The following is a 14,011-nucleotide window of genomic DNA, read 5'->3' as shown; positions in this document are numbered from 1 at the left end:
ATTAAAAAAAATCAGGGCCCTGCTCACGGGCTGTTCCACCTAATTGTCTGCACCCCTGCATTAAGAGACACAGTACGATTTAAATTTAACATAAATAACACCCTTAAAAATGATAGTTTATGCTTAAGTAAGTTACTTTTTTTGTAACCGTTCATAATGTGATCATCAAAAATCCCATGCAGCAATAAGTTGGATTTAAATATACGTTTTTATATTAGGTTCAGTTTAATCCTGAGACATACATTCCACAAGTACATTGTGTAACACATAGTCAACAGTATGTGTCGCTGGTGATTGTGAATTGTAGCAACTGAAAGCAACACTATAACGTTGATCCAGAGGATCAACACGGCACGAAAACATTTTGTAGCATACCTTCCTCTTGATGAAAGTACCTACACTGCCATAAGGCGCACAAATGTAACCCAGAAGGTGAAACAAATTATAATTTGCATGTGGTACCTCGATCCTTCAGAATCAGGAATGAGAACACGACACATTTCATTTAAAATACATATGGAATATAAAAATAGTAACCAAACATATCATAAAAAACAAAACTAGTAATATGTTTTCACAAAGACTTCCTAACGGGCAAGTTAAGTCTACGCAGCAACTTTGCAGATTTTAATACTTTAGGGTATACTTAATCACAAATGCTTGACCAAAATTAAATTTGAAAAAGTGAAATAGCGTAAAAAGGGCGATTAAAAAGTCAATATCAGCCAATGAAAACACATTTGTCATGCACGACTTCACCCTCAGGTTTTAAGTTTTAGGCCACGCCTCCAAATTGTTTTATTTAGGAATCCGATCACCAATCGTGTGATTTCAGCACTTTCGTTTGGACATTGAAAGACTTTCTACGAATGTTATGACATTTTTTTCTATCGGGAATTGGCTTAATATATAGAGGAAAATTAATATTCACACGAAAAATCGCAATCATTGTTTTCAGTTGACTTGCCCTTTAAACACTTGCTATTTATTTCAAGGAGGTTTGTTTGTTGTTTAACGCCGCACTCAGCAATATTCCAGCTTTATGACGGCGGTCTGTAAATAATCGAGTCTGGACCAGACAACCCAGTAATTGGTATCATGAGCATCGATCTGCACAATTTGGAAATGATGACATGCATCAACCAAGTCAGCAAGCCTGACCACGCGATCCCATCAGTTGCCTCTTACGACAAGCACAGTCGCCTTTTACGGCAAGCATGGGTTGCTGAAGACCTATTCAACCCCGGATCTTCAGGAACAAAACGTATTAAGTTGACACAATCATAGTGGTGTACATGATAAATGTTTGAAATTTTAACTGAATGGCATGGTATAAAAACTCTTTTGTTGGCACATCATATGTTAACATGTTGAATTGTCCAGAATTGACAATTATGGCGGTGGTTGTTTGCCTCCCTTTGATCATTGTGCCGACTAACACAGTTAAGTTAAGAATGATTTAAAAATATTTTCATAAATACTTATCCACTTCGTATGTACACATATCATTATACATGTACGAGATTGGGATAAGGTTTCCTTTAAAAGTTTGCTGACATCTTTCCAACCATGACTCATCCCCATGTAGCTTGCTCATTGGCGCCGTGCAACGAAATGAAGTGCTTACCGAGTTAGTTTCAGTCCATGATACCATCTTCCCGAGGCAAGGAAGTTAACTGACTTTAAAAGTCCAGTTTCAAAACTTGCCGAACTAGGCTGGAATTCCTGGGCTCGATCGTAGCGCCACCTGTGGTTATTACCAGTTATGTCAATTGTAGGCCTCCCCTATGGACCAATCAGATTCCACCTCTAGTATCACTTGCATTTGTTTCAAACACAATGGCGGCGCCCAGTCAAGACGATCTGATCGATAATCAAGAATCTATATTGTGATAAAACGGGTCTTACATCGCGAAGTGCATCACGTGAGCACCTTCATCAAAAACACGAAAAGACTTGGAAAATATCTGTTGACAACGAGTTGTCAGTGCACATGCTTTGTAAATCCTGCAATCGACCGAAATCTCCACGACAGTTTACTAACCGGATTTCGATTTCGTTGCGCGAATTTGATTGGACTATGCATAGACTCGTTAGTCCAGCCCAAATGTAACTCCGTAATACCAGCCTAGTTCGGCAAGGGTGGAAACTGGACTTTTACATTCAGTTAACTCTCTTGCCTCGGGAAGATGCCGGCAACGTGAATCGACGGCGTGGGGCGTGAAATGGCGTCGCCGTGGGACGAACAAGGCGGAAGATGAGCAATTGAACTGCAGTCATTTTGTTTGACTACAGTATGTTGCTGAATACCCTACGCTGAGCAACATGTCTACTGGTGGTTACAGTTATGGAACTGTGGACACCAATGGCCACCTCGTGGCTGCTGTGTCACGGACGCCGTTGTTTAAAAACGTTTGAGATAACCCCGCAGCATGGGAGATGGTTGACATCACCCTGACATCATTCTTCCCAGGGAATAATGTTCAGTTATTCAAGTTTCTCCGTTAAAGAAACTATTTTACTGTTCGATAATATCGATGTGGATATGCGCCATCTTGACTGACAGGAATGAGAGAACAATGTTACCAAGGACACGTTAGATCATGAGGGGAGGTAATTTGAAACGCCTGATCACGTCAGCCTATTATGACATAACTCAGAAACTGTACTTTATGTTAGGATAAAGTACTGTCGGACTTTTTGATCAAACAGCAAGTCATCCTTGAATAGTATACATTGCTGGTTCAAGTAAATTAGAGTGAGATTTTTAAAAACAATGCATGACCACGCGTGCTCATGTGCTTAGGGGAGCGGTTGGGTAAGCCTAGTTGTTAAAGTGTTCGCTCGTCGCGCCGAAGACCCGGGTTCGATTCCCCACATGGGTACAATTTGTGAAGCCTATTTCTGGTGTCCCCCGCCGTGATATTGCTGGAATACTTCTAAAAGCGGCGTAAAACAATACTCACTCACTCATGTGCCTAGGGCAAAATATTACATTGGTTTGTCAAAATGACGAAAAATATGTTTCAGCATTCCTGGCATCCAGCCTACATGCCACTGCGACATCTTGAAAGGGCTTGGCGTACCGAAAGTGGGGTGGCTCCCTCACACAGTACTCGGTGCTTGGTTAGTAAATCTCTCTACTTTTAGGCTTTTTAAAATGCATTATTTGGTCCTCATGCCCGCTCGGCCCCACTAAAAACTGAACATTGCCCATTATCATAAATTTGTTTTTATTGATAAACCTTTCTAAGAAACTACTTTTCAACTTAAATTTCGCTTTTGCACCGGATTCCAAATTGCACGCTCAAATTGAGACTTAAATACATATGTTATGTGTGAGAATGGGGGCAAGGTAGAGTGAAATTCCAATCATTTTGTTTAAGAATTCTCTGAAACCCAGTGATAATTCGGTACGTGAACCACTGACGGTAGAGGAGAACGTTGGCACTCACTATGCATCGGGTGGCTTCAGTATCAGTGAGTGAGTGAGTATGGTTTGACGCCGATTTTAGCAGTATTCCAGCAATATCACGGCGGGGGACACCAGAAATGGGCTTCACACATTGTACCCATATCGGGAATCGAACCCGGGTCTTCGGCGTGACGAGCGAACGCTTTAACCACTAGGCTACCCGCCTGCCCCGGCTTCAGTATCAGAGTACAGGACAACTATAAACCTCTGAGAATTAACCAGTGAAATCCAAAACGTGTGTTACAGCATTGTTGCTAATTTTTTCACGACCTGGATTACACATGCAGTAAAATACATAATTATTATGTGTAAATATATATTTCAACAACCTCAGCCAGGAGCAAAATTTCCTACTGTGTATGAGCGTTCTCATAACAAGTTTAAATACGTGTGCAGATTTTACATACACATGTAATATTACACTGGCGTGTAAACATGTGCATGAGAATATGAATCTTTGATAAATTCCTTGCAGCAATAATGGACTTTCTTTCGTCGTACTCTCCTTGGGACATGCGCCTTGTAACACAAAGAGTAACGGAGGGGCAAGGAAGAGTACAGTGGAATTGTACGTGCATTAACTGATTGAAAATAGCCACACGAGACTACGTTTGCTTCACTGATAACAATATTATATATTAGTCCCAGGCAATTTGTTAAGCATGTAATGAAGCATGGCAATAGATAGACCTATTACCAGATGAGACACAGATCTCCAGACAGGCCTGTCCCTACTGACGTCTATCAGTCATCTGTCTAACGACTTGGTCTTGAGAAATTGGAAAATGCTATTTGTTGGTGATATCTCAGTATATTCAAGCATAAAAAGAAGTAATCGATTGTCTTGTCACCGAGTAGGAAGATAGATAACAAGGGCGCTTTTTTGTTTGTGTTTTCTCGACTCCGCAACAACTTAATACATTTTTCCGATATTAAGTGAAGAAAAACAAGTTTTATGTTTGTTGGTTTGTTGTTTTACGCCACAGTGTAAAAAGTTTTTTCCCTGACAGCCTGTAAATAATAGTGTCTGGACCAGACAAATCATTCGTGACATACTCGTGCCATTCCGGGACAATCCATATGGAGATCTTGAAGGTTACGGAAACATGCGAGGGATGGTGAATGCTGCTTGATGAAGGAATAAAACCAGTCGGGACAAATGCTGTTTGTAGGTTATGGAAGATACGAATAGTGACAAATGCAGACAATCCAGTGGTTTAACAGTCTGAGCAACGCCCTACGCCGCTGGACCCGTGAAGATCCGGGGTAGAATAGGTCTTCAGCAACCCATGCTTGCCGTAAAAGGCGACTATGCTTGTAGTAAGAGGCGTTTAACGGGATCGGTTGGTCAGGTTCGCTAACTTGGTTTGATGCATGTCATCGATCCCAAATGCGTGGATCGATGCTCATGATATTAATCACTGGATTGTCTGGTCCGGACTCGATTATTTACAGACTGCCGTCATATAGCTCGAATATTGCTGAGTGCGGCGTAAAACAACCAACCAACCTATGCCGTTGGAGCACGATGGCATACCTTCAACCAAATCACCAAGTCTGACCTCCCTACGACATGCATTCGAGTGCTGGGAGCCGTTTCTATCCCGGGGTCACTAATCTGAAATCAACGGCACCGTTCCCAATGAAATCCTTTCATTAATTCATTCACTCATCTAGACCCAGTTTATGTACTGATTCAAACTAATATTTTAAGCAACGTGGGTAAGTGGATGTTGTTTACCACATACTCGGCAAGATTCTTGCCGTATAACGGCTCTCTGTAATATGAGACCGCCTCCGTGGTCTAGTGGGTAGAGTGGAAGGTCCGGGGTTCGATCCCCGGCCACGTCATACCAAAAGATGTTAAAAGATGGTACTTGTTGTTACCCTGTCTGGTGCTCGGCATTAACGGGCGAAAACAAGGACTGGTCGGTTCGGAGCCAGTATACTGTTTCTGAGTGGGGTATTCATGTTAAACTGCAGCATGGTATCTCAGTGGGCGAGGGCTATAAATCGGCATCAGTCCGAACCAGTACAAGCAGCCACACACACACGTACCTGCACGTCGCTATATAAGTGCAATAATCTTGGACGCGACGTGAAACCCCAGTTCACCTCACCTGTACTATGAGGGCCTCTAGCAGGCAAATCAGTGACTAAAAACGCGAGAAAAGAGTCACCCAATCGCGGCACGTGCACAGTGACGTCGAATCACTGCACCTGACCACATGGGGTCAATTCGGAGACAGAATCTACATGGGTAATCTTATGCATGATATATATGCAGATGGCAGCAACTGAACCTGTACATGTTTGACGTATTTAACGATCGTGTTCGCTCGTGAATGCGTGCAGTATTTTAGCATTTTGCGTGCGAGCGAGCAGTATTTTAGTATTTCGTCACCTTTTGCTAAGGACCGCCTAAAAAGATCGTGCCAAGTCGGATTGTGTGTGTTCGTATGTCAACCAATGTATGGATTGATTTAGGCCCGCGTGGTTCCTGGAATGTTGCTGACTGCAGAGTCAAGTAACTATCATGTGTCTCTCCTTCCTCAGACTGCTGGCTTTGTAAACAGTTTCTGGTGAGTGAGTTTAGTTTAACGCTGCTTTGATATGAGTTTTGATACTGATAGTGATTCAAAACATATGCTCGTTATAAAGTCCGAATCGTAAAACTGACTCTGCTTTTGGCGGATATTTCTTATAATATGTAAAAGGTTTTGTTGCTTTAATTCAAGTTATATCAAGTTATATCGACCCGTGAAGATCCGGGGTAGAATTATAGGTCTTCAGCAACACATGCTTGCCGTAAAAGGCGACAATACATGTCGTAAGAGACGACTAACGGGATCGGGTGGTCAGGCTCACTGACTTGGTTGATGCATGTCATCGACCCCAATTGCGTGGATGGATGCTCATGATATCAATCACTGGATTGTCAGGTCCAGACTCGATTATTTACAGACCGCCGTCAAATAGCTGGAATATTGCTGAGTGCGGCGTTAAACAACAAACCAACCAACCAATCAAGTTATATCCGCTTGATGTACGGGGCTGACAGACCAAGAAACAGAATTGGTTCGAATACGGGGTTCGAAACCATGGGCGTGGGTTTCTGGCATTGCCGAGAGACAGAACTCGGCACAAGGAATGGCGGCGACAGAGGCCAATGGGCCATGGGCCACCCGTGCAGTTTTAAATTGCCATCCCCCGGGGGAAGATGAAAGGCCATGAGAAACAAGAATACTTTTAACTGGCCTAAATTCCATTTAGCTTTGTCTTCTGATGTACCACGTTATGTAGTCGACATCCTCCAAACTCCGTGCCTTGCAATCTCCAATAACCTTGATAACCTTGTCCTAAAAATCCCAATTTTGCCAACATTTTTGGAAACATCAAATATACGTTTTGACAATGCAACACTGCAGGCTTCCTCAAAACAAATTTGGATCCTGCTTCGTCAAACTAAAACTGACAGCCTGCTGATGACTAACACAATTGCACAGACGCAATCAAACCAATAACGAAATATCGATCTTCCTTTACGATAGTCACAGATTACACAGGTCAGTTTGACCACAACACATAATTATAAAAGGGCAAATAACATTTGAATATCTCTTAGCATTTTGAACGAAAGCCAACATAATGTTAGTGAGTGAGTGAATGTGTGGCCCAGCGATCCAATATATTCAAAATGTGAGACCCATCAAAAGAAAAAGGACATTATGGGTGTGAGGATGCTCTGACGTCATAAAGTTTGTCTGTTTGTTTGTTGTTTAACGCCACACTCAACAATATTCCAGCTATATGACGGCGGTCTGTAAATAATCGAGTCTGGACCAGACAATCTAGTGATTGACATCATGAGCATCTAAATTGGGATACGATGACACGCATCAACCAAGTCAGCGAGCCTAGCCACCCTATCCCGTTAGTCACCCCTTACGACAAGCATATTTGCCTTTTACGGCAAGCATGGTTTGCTGAACACCTAACCCTGATCGCCACAGGTCATCATGAATTAAAACGTTTGATGTCAACTTCAGTTAATATTGCCATGTGTGCGGACTGCACAAAAATATCATATTTATCTGTCGATAGTTCGTAATGCAAAGACCTACTTTCAAAACATTTCAGCATACATGTCTACTTTCGATCAATTAATCAGACATTATATCTAGAAACTGCAATTATTACATAAACAGTTACAGATCTGAAAATATGACTTTGAAGAAGGTGAGTCCAAATGAACGATGCAACGTATCTCTGTAATAAATATGAATTGAAGGTTATAACTTGTATATGTGTGGTCCTAAAATACTGTGGTTTATTTTGAAATATAATAAGAAGTCAAAAATGTGATTTTTCACCCATAAGGTCCCTTATCTCATAGTTGGTCACTTATATCAACCGCCTCTAACGATCAACAACTTTAGGCGTCAATTGCCTCTGGCCGGACGAGTCAGATATCGACAGAGGCGAGTAAATGCTACCGTGGTTAGACTCGGTGACATGGCTGAGTGCGTTTCATCATACCCCTGTTAAAGGCCACATTCAACAGCAGTCCTGCTACATGACGTCGGCATGTATAGATATTTGAGTCTGGACCAGACGTACTGGTGATTATGAGCAACGTCCCATGCTGAAATACCAGAGAAACGTAATATTAGCAACCAATATCAAATTGCACTGATTTTTAAAAAAAGACCGATTATTGTAGAATGTCACAAATTGAATAAGCTCAGCTGATGAAACTGCGTGGAATCAATATCTTTTCTAAACTTTGAATATCATTTGAAAAATAATTATTATATATAAGGCGAATGAAATTCACAGACATATGGACTTTCGTAAAGAAATCGATTTGCAGAGAAAGACATTAAGATAACCAACTAGATCAGTCCAGACTCTGGAATTGCTTCTGGACACGTGTAAGTTCAAGAAGGTTTTGCCTTATAGCAAAGGACATCCAACCCCTACATTCATACCGTCGCTAGTCTGGGGAGAGATTTGTACAAGTGAGACACACGCGACTATCTACAGAGCATTAGAGCAGATTACTGTCGATGTGGTAGGAAATGAGATGCATTACTGCAGCTGTAAATTGGCAATGCCGCTCATGCTAGTCCTTGAGTTATATTGGATCAATTAACCTTAGTACTTAAAGCTGAAGGCTTCGTATGATCGTCTAAGCACTACGACGCCAGAACATCGGAATGATTGTGTTGGAATCGCCGGCGGAAAGAAAGGGTCAGATTGTGAGCATCTGTAAGATGATGATTGTCTGAACAAATGATAACATCCTTAAATAGGTGACATTTGATGGTGATGATAACCTTTTTGGGAATTCGGAATGTTGACGGTTTCAGGGATTGCAATATTACTCCACTCGGGAGAAGAATATCTGATTTCGTCTAGTTTTCTATGATCAAGTTCTAAAACCTTTGTCGAAAACAATGCATGAAATCAGAGACAGGGATATATTTCACTTTCAAGATTTAATCGTTAAATGGATTGGAATGAGTTGCGCTCTTCAGATAAATTTAGGTTGGCCGTCAAACAGAACAGTGAAATGAGAAAGTTGATTGCAATAAGGGCAGAATGACCCTACTTTGAACTTAATTTTCCAAAATCAGAGTTCGTTTTCCTGGCAAGTTAATCTGTTCGTAAAATCAACCTTTGTCGTGACGGTTATATTGATATATATATTCAATATGCAGTAGAAATAGGAACTTACTATAATACTCAAGCTACAGGTCTATATAACTGAAAACATTTAGCTACACTGGAAAAATATGTGATTCGAATGTAAATACAGACAAGACATGTTTAGATGTAAAAATGAAAAGGAATGTGTTTAAATCCAAAACGGAATACACATTTGGAGTGTTCTATCTAAACACGTTTAGGTCTAAACACATGAAATGAGCGATTTTCAGGATGTCGGTACAGGAAATCACTACAACGCTTCAGCTGGATGTCCATACAGGAAATCACTACAACGCTTTACCTGGATATCGATACAGGATATCACTACTATGCTTCAGCTGGATGTCGGTACAGGAAATCACTACAACGCTTCAGCTGGATGTCGATACAGGAAATCACTACAACGCTTCAGCTGGATATCGATACAGGATATCACTACAATGCTTCAGCTGGATGTCGATACAGGATATCACTACAATGCTTCAGCTGGATGTCGATACAGGAAATCACTACAACGCTTCAGCTGGATATCGATACAGGATATCACTACTATGCTTCAGCTGGATGTCGATACAGGAAATCACTACAACGCTTCAGCTGGATATCGATACAGGATATCACTACAATGCTTCAGCTGGATGTCGATACAGGATATCACTACAATGCTTCAGCTGGATGGCGATACAGGAAATCACTACAACGCTTCAGCTGGATGTCGATACAGGAAATCACTACAACTCTTTACCTGGATGTCGATACAGGATATCACTACAACGCTTCAGCTGGATATCGATACAGGATATCACTACAATGCTTCAGCTGGATGTCGATACAGGAAATCACTACAACGCTTCAGCTGGATATCGATACAGGAAATCACTTCAACGCTTCAGCTGGATATCGATACAGGATATCACTACAATGCTTCAGCTGGATGTCGATACAGGAAATCACTACAACGCTTCAGCTGGATGTCGATCCAGGAAATCACTACAATGCTTCAGCTGGATGTCGATACAGGAAATCACTACAACGCTTCAGCTGGATGTCGATACAGGAAATCACTACAACACTTCAGCTGGATGTCGATACAGGAAATCACTACAACGCTTCAGCTGGATGTCGATCCAGGAAATCACTACAATGCTTCAGCTGGATGTCGATACAGGAAATCACTTCAACGCTCTACCTGAATGTCGATACAGGAAATCACTTCAACGCTTCTATGCCTCTCCTATCGACCAATCAGATTTTGCCTCTTGTATCACTTGCATTTGCTTCAAACAAAATGGCGGCGCCCAGTCAAGATGATCTGATCAATATTCAAGATCTGTATTGTGATAAAACGGGTCTTACAGCGCAAAGTCCATCAAATCACGTGAGCACGTGATTAAAAACATGAAAAGATGAGTCAGCGGTGCACGTGCTTTGCAAATCTTGCAATCGATCGACATCTGCACGACAGTTTACGAACCGCATTTCGATTTCGCGATTTTGATTGGACTACGCATAGACTCGTTAGTCCAGCCAAACTATAACTCCATAATACCAGCCTAGTTCGGCAAGCGTGGAGACTGAACTTTTATAGTCCACTAACTCGGGAAGATGATTGCTGATGGAAACAATCACTGAGGGTTTGCAAACAGTATACAGTAAAGATTTAGAATGGCATGACAGATAAGAAGCAAGTTTGTTTGAAGATGCATATACCACTTAGAAGCATTGGAACAAAATCTGTCTTGGACAATATATCTGTGTTCAGCCTGTGAATAATTCCATGTAAATGCAGATATGGGGACTGATTGCACAAATTTAATGTCATCAATTTCCAAGCAAGAACTTGTGTAGAGGGACATGCACCCTACCGCCAGCCATTTCAACACATGCCGGAAGGCATGGTAAGTCCTGATTATAACGGTACAGAGTATAACTGTCCGCAGCTGTCGTCCAACTGGGATCACATAGCAGAAAAACGCAAGCATAATCTAATGCTAAGAGAGTGGATGTTAGCTTGCTTTGATTACCATTAATTCATCGTGAAGTATGATAGAGCGCTGATAAGTCGTGGTAAACCGTTTCCCAACTGGTCTTTGATGGGAATTAACACACGTTGCATGTATATTAGAATGTGATAAAGTCCTTGATACTGGCTGATGAGAAGCTTATTGTGTTATTAACACAAGGCAGTTAGATCATGGAAGTAATTTCACTCATAGTTTGGTTCAGAAAATGAAGAGCTTTCTTGAATAAAAAAGTGCTATTAAACTGGTTCAAATTGTGTGTAGATTGTGAAACATTTGAAGTTTCAATCTTCTCATGATCAGCAAGTGCAAATAAATAATTGATTGAGGATGTTTCACAAATGAGGCTATTACGGTAATTTTACTTCCTTTTTCAATTAAATTTATTGGGATTGTGTGTTGGGCTTTTGTACTCTTTCGAATGAAACAATGTATGCTGATGGCACACCCTTATATGTACGTAACACTTATATGTATATTGTTATACTACAAGGTTTATATATCTCTCACGTCATCGAAAAGCAGTTGTGGCAAATCAACTAATCAGCGTGTTTGACGCAATATTTGCTGTTTTACAAGAGACCTGGATTAGCATCACTTTATGGAAAACCATGTTTTGTACAGTATATTGACTTGGGGTGAGTGAGTTAGGTTTAACGCCGCTTTTAACAGTAGTCCAGTTATATCACGGCCTGTCAGCTTAATGTGGGAGGAAAGCTCGAAGTGATGCAGGTCTCAGAAGTTTACCACTTCGGTGAAACCCACGAGCACGGGTATGGTGCTGACAAACCTAGAAACATAATCGGGGCGAACCGGGATTCGAACCCAGAATTATAGGTTTCTGGCGTTCCCAAGGGACGCAACTCTGCACCGTGAATCGCGGCGACTGGGCCCCCCGTGCCCCCGTAGTGACTTGGAAGAGATTGTACACTTAGATGACAGGTAAACTATGTATGTACAGGTACGATTACCGGTATATGTACATCCCAAGTTATTGTTAATCATTCACCTGCTGGGGTTAAGGTAAGAATTGGCCCAAAGACACTCTTTGTGGTTAGGCTTTATGATTCGGCTTGTTGCACCTGTCATTGCACCTCAGCGCATATGATGTTGCTCATTATAAGATGAAGCGAGAAGATAGGACCACGAGTAGGGCACATGCACTTTGCTGTTCTGCAGGCGGGCGGTCGGGTAGCCTAGTGGTTAAAGCGTTCGCTCGTCACGCCGAAGACCCGGGTTCGATTCCCGACATGGGTACTATGTGTGAAGCCCATTTCTGGTGTCCCCCGTCGTGATATTGCTGGAATATTGCTAAAATCGGCGTAAAACCATACTTACTCACTCACTCACTGTTCTGCAGGCGAACACCAATCAAAGTCAAATGGGGTCAAAAAGCAAAGATGGGAATATTTTCTTGATAATCCTCACATGAATACCTAAAAAGAAAGACGGATTGATGTAAAAGTAACAGATTGCTGAGAAGTTCACTTTGCAGCAGCGTGGCAATATCTTTATCCCTTGATGGAAACGATCTGACAAACGTGTAGGAAGACACTGGATCCATCTAAGCTACCTGTCCAGGAAGGCCCCGATGGGTGCATTACCGGCAAGTATTTATAACAGTAAGCGACAACGTGTCCAAAAACCACAGGCTTTTACAGATTAATCACACAGATAATTTGCTATAGGTATCGCTGTGGCTTGGTTTACGTTAACACGGTGACCTTGTTGGTCGTGATTGATAACATTAATTACCGTATTTACACATCCATGTATAAAAACACTAAAAGGCTGTCTTCACATGCACATGTTTGTTTGTTGTTTAACGCCACACTTAATCAATATTCCAGCTTTAATTTCCGGCATGTAAATAAACGAATCTGGACCAGATAATCCAGTGATTATTGATCATGAGCATTGATCTACGCAATTGGGATGGAATAACATGCATCAACCAAGTCAGCGATCCAGTTAGTCGCCTCTTACAAGCATAGTCGCCTCTAACGGCGGATCTTCACGGGTCACATGAACATGAAAAAAACACTGCTAAACAACTGATGCTTCAGGTTATGTAGAGACTTGACGTGATGGTCTGTGGTGTTACTAGCGATCAACATTCAATGACATCAACGGATTCCCTATATTTACCAGCTTTATGATTTTGTCGGAACTAGACCGCCTTCATATTTATTAGAATATTGTCGTTAGAGATTATTCTTTCAAGGATTTCCCCCAAAGCGCCAAGGGAAATAACGTCATATAATGGTCAAAGGTCAAAGTCACACAAAGTGTGGTTACTCCTTCTCCAAATGTTTTAAAGGATGCATCATTAACTTGGTACACGTTATCTTGGTTTGGGCCCTGCTTCGAAAATGTTGGGGTCATCTTGATGTCAATGGTAGGGTAAAACATGGTTATGGTATGGCCATACTCTGAGGCATGCTATACATCTACACGAATCTGTTCAAATTCTACCACATCAAATGTCACTTGCAATTATGACAAAAGTCAAGGTCAGCTTTGAGGTGATTGTGGAAAATATTATAATTGTAATCTCTTTAATATGGCCTCATCACAGAGGTGGGAGTCCAAACAACAATGTGTAACTGTGTCCTTGTAGTAACTGTAATGCCGTCCCAGATCATTATGGAAACATAATCATATCAATAATGCACCGCTGCAGCAAAATTCTGAATACGTCAATGGCGCCGTTGTCAACACGCCCCCTCAAGCTGGTGACCTTGCTACCATCGAGTTCAACGATGGAGTGGAACTAGTGTAGACGAATTGCTGGACGTCGTGA

The sequence above is a fragment of the Haliotis rufescens genome, unplaced genomic scaffold, assembly GCF_023055435.1.
Source record: "Haliotis rufescens isolate VD_foot unplaced genomic scaffold, xgHalRufe1.0.p SCAF_6, whole genome shotgun sequence".
Classification (NCBI taxonomy): domain Eukaryota; kingdom Metazoa; phylum Mollusca; class Gastropoda; order Lepetellida; family Haliotidae; genus Haliotis; species Haliotis rufescens.
Note: the sequence above shows the minus strand (reverse complement) of the source record.